Below are 3,841 nucleotides of genomic sequence, written 5' to 3'. Positions count from 1 at the left end.
TTTTTTTGGAGAAAGGTTGGGCAGATTGCTTTCACAGCGTCGCTTTCAGAACCTGGACTTACCAAGTGCCTTTCTAACTGGAGACTGACAAAAGATGCGTGATTGGGTATGTGGGGCTCAGGCTTTAATCCACGCTCGTCCTGTCTGGGTCCTGTGAAGAGTAAAATGTTCCTCTAGGGCTATCCTTGGAGTCTGACTGTTTAAAATTATTTGTCTCTGTTGTAGAAAGCCTTTCAACAGGACCTATGCAGGGCTATCCTTGAAGTCTTGCTTGTTTAAAATTAAGCATTTGTATTTGTTGTAGAAAGCCTTTAAACGTGACCTATGCCCTTGCATCTTCTGCTCCTGACTGCCACTTTCCCTTGCTCCGATAAAAGGAGATTTCTCTCTCTGCCTCTCACTTGCTTTTCTTTAAATTCTGCCACAAACAGGGAGTTTCCTCGCCTCATCCTTCAGTCCGCAACAGGCATCTTTTCTCAGGAATCATTCACATTGCTGCTTAAGCAAAGGTTGTTCATGCCAGTGTCTTTTGCAAATGAATTTATAGTAAAAGAGTACTTCAGATAGAGGTATTAGCAGTAGCATTTGCAGCAGAGCTATTTTCAGGACTGTGATGGTATCAAGTTAATTTAAAAAATGTTATGCTTTTTTGGTAAGGATTCTCTGTTTGAAACAAACAACACCCCCCACCCCACCCTGATTCCTTTGGATTATATCAACTTGCTCTCCAGAAGAGTTTTGAGTACTTGACTGGATTATGAACAGCGAAAGAAAATATGTAGCACGTATGAGCTTTAATATTAAATAATATTCGTGTAAATCTGGAAGTTCAGCAAAGCAGCTCCGTAACAAAGCTCAGGATGTAAAGAGTAAAACTTGTGCTTGCATGTGACAGCATACTTTGAGTAGGGTGCTTCTAAATGCATGGATAGTTTCTTCAGGTGACCACCAAAATGTTTAACACAGGAACAGACATGATTCTTTAAGGTTGAGGACAATAAAGAACTTGTGTATGAAAGTATTTTTTGCCCAGTAGTGGTGATCCTCAGAAAAGATTTCACCTATTGCTGTCCTAGGGTTAGTCTGGGGTTTTTTTTGAAAACAAATTGAAACCAATATCATCGGCAAGTGGTCCCAAACGAAAGAATTTTGCTGGGTTCTATGTTTTCATGTTACCCAATTTTAGAGTTAGGAAAAACTATTTTTCAATTAGATGGTAGTCAAGTGTTGCTAAGGAGAACTTTGGAGATGTGTCCATTTTTGTAATGCTCCAGAGATGGAAGGAGTTGTTCCTGGATTTTCTTCTGTTCATACCTTTAGGGAGGTGTATGTGCTGTTAGCTTCTTCCAGATGCTGGTCAGTTGGGTGGATGTTCCCTCTATGAGGTATGAGGCTCTAGATCACTAATTTTGGAAACGGGGGTTACATGTGTATAGGTGTAGCATTTCGGCCTTTTCATCCATCATCATACATTCTAGATACTGGCTATGTTGACTGCCTCTTAATGCAGCTCCGTGACGATGATGCTAACAGATTAAGTAATTGAAATATGTTTGTTGTGGTTGTCCAGAGATCTTGTTCCTTTTGAATGCTTAAACCAGTTCATTTAAAAGTAAAATGAGGCTAATGGCCATGGCATCACACCTGGTCCAGTCTAAACCCAGGCTGCTGCCAAGAGGAATCTTTTTGTGCCCTCCTAGAGCTGGGTCTAGCAATTGCTGATCCGACTGACCCTGTTGCTTTTTGAGAATCTAGGGGGGAGCGCAGTTTTCTGTCAGGTGAGCTTGCTGATCTGACTGTTCCTGTAAACAAGAAGTTACTGGATTGGAAGCAAGGAGCAGGAAGGGTATTTCACTGGGAAAGAGACCCCGCGGTTGGTGACACCCTGCCGCCGGACTGTATTAGAGGTAACGTGAAACTGCACGGCGTCACTGTGCTTATGGGCTTGGCAGCAGTGGTGCTTAAGACACCCCTTCCTTTGCTGCACTGGTAAAAACGATTGTGTGGCCGTGTGCTGGGCTAGAACTCCTTCCCCCTACCACTGGGTTGTGTTTCGGACAGATGAAGTCCCAGCTGTGTTTCATGGCATGGTGGCACAGGCACCTGACTGGCACAGTGCTGTCAGCAGCAGCACAGGGAAAGGAAAGCAGAGGCTTCTTGCATCCCATGGGAGATGTCATTTGGTAGATCGTACTGGGGCTATGCCAAGCGCTCGCTGCTGGCGATAAAACACAAAGCAGCTTCCCTGGAGAGTACCCGAAGACATCAAGGCTACGTAAGCATCGTGAGTGGAGATAGTCTCCGTGTTATTGTTGAATCCCACCATCGGGAACCCAGTTGTGAGTCTGAGATTCTAATAAGCACATGAATATCCTTCTACCTTGTGCCTTGATGGCAAATCCTGTAGCTGCTTCTCAAGGACTGGCAGTGTTTACATTAGCATTTAATGTTAAAAAAAAAATCCAAACAACTGTTAATGTTTGGGATTTTACTTGGAAGTTATTTTTCTTTGAAAGGAGCATAAAAAGTTAAAAATCTCGGATATGAATGGCCTGATTATATTAAAAACAACTCTAGAACTAACTATGCTTAACTAATTAATCGGAGGTCTCCACCTTCATGTAGTCTCTAAGAGTGGGAGGGAACTGGGGAAAGGAGAGTTGTGATTTGGTGTTTGTAAATGAGAAGTCCGCTGCCTCCCCATCAAAAAAAAATAAAAATGTTGTGGTTTAGGATCCAGTTGTTTAAATTTGGTGTGATCATTCTAACTTTAGTAGGATACCAAATTTTCAGCCGTCTGGGTAGACATGTAGGTTTCAGACTAAAGAGAGAGATAGAAAGACCCCGAGTTTTGGTGGAACAGTAGCTCTGCTAAAGTAGTAATCGTAGTAGTAAAGTCCCACATTTTAGCACCATGCTGGTATAAAGGGACTCATATTCCTTCCACACGTGTTCTGTAAAGCCTTGATGTGTTTCAACAAGATAGTACATTTCTGAAGTCGTTTCCCAGCTGGCAGAATTTTGATGCACCAGACCTACAGCGCGTATATGGTTCTTCATAGCTTTATTGTGTTGAAATTGTACAAATCTGCCTTGGTTATATCACGCGTTTTCTTTGGGATTTTTTTTTTTTTAGTGCTCTGTATTCAATATATAACCATAAGTTCTTTCCATTAATTTATTTTCCTTTAAGGGACATTTAAAATTTCTGTGAAAACACATCCTGCTGTTGACTTCAGATTGGGCAGTAGTTGTTCCTATGGCAGTTTGTCTTGGTGACGTTAGACTTGTAGAGTTCTTAATATGTTGGTTGAAAAGTTATGACTTTGGGGAGTTTACTGTATGTACTGTTTACATTTTAAAATTGAATGAGTTATTAAATATTTATAGACTGCTTAGCTAACCCGTTCTGGACCATGAGACATGGATTTGCCTCCTATTTGCTGAGGCTGGATTAAACAAGTTTTTGAAGGTTTTTTTGCTAATGCTCCGAGAAACCGTGGGCTAACAGAAAAAAGCATTTCCAGTGTTTGTGTGGGCTGAGGCTGAACTGACATACTGTCTCTGAAGTAATTTGGTTATCTCTAAATCGGTTTGTCTTCTAACTTTTTTTTTTTTTTCTTAAGAAATAGGTATTGGGTGAATTCATTTGCCAATGTTATCTGTTAAAGGGATGGTAGCCCTGTGGAAGACAGTGTATTAATGGGCTCCTTGAGTACAGGTTGGAAGCTGAAAGCTTACAGAATGCCTGTGGGTTATTGTTTAGGTGTAGGATACAATGGCACGCTGCCATAACTGGGGGCAGGGAAAGGTTGCTTACAAAATTAATGTTAGAATACGG

At 41.4% G+C, this 3,841-nt stretch overlaps 1 protein-coding gene across 1 annotated transcript in view; it reads left to right on the top strand.

Moving 5' to 3' along the window:
• DR1 (down-regulator of transcription 1) overlaps window positions 1–3,841 on the top strand; it is a 12,969-nt gene that overhangs the window by 381 nt on the left and 8,747 nt on the right. The window lies entirely within an intron of this gene.

The sequence above is a fragment of the Egretta garzetta genome, unplaced genomic scaffold (genome assembly GCF_000687185.1).
Source record: "Egretta garzetta isolate BGI_Z169 unplaced genomic scaffold, ASM68718v1 scaffold706, whole genome shotgun sequence".
In the NCBI taxonomy this organism is placed as follows: Eukaryota; Metazoa; Chordata; class Aves; order Pelecaniformes; family Ardeidae; genus Egretta; species Egretta garzetta.
The sequence above is the reverse complement of the archived record's forward strand: the minus strand, read 5'-3'. Positions and strand labels throughout refer to the sequence as shown.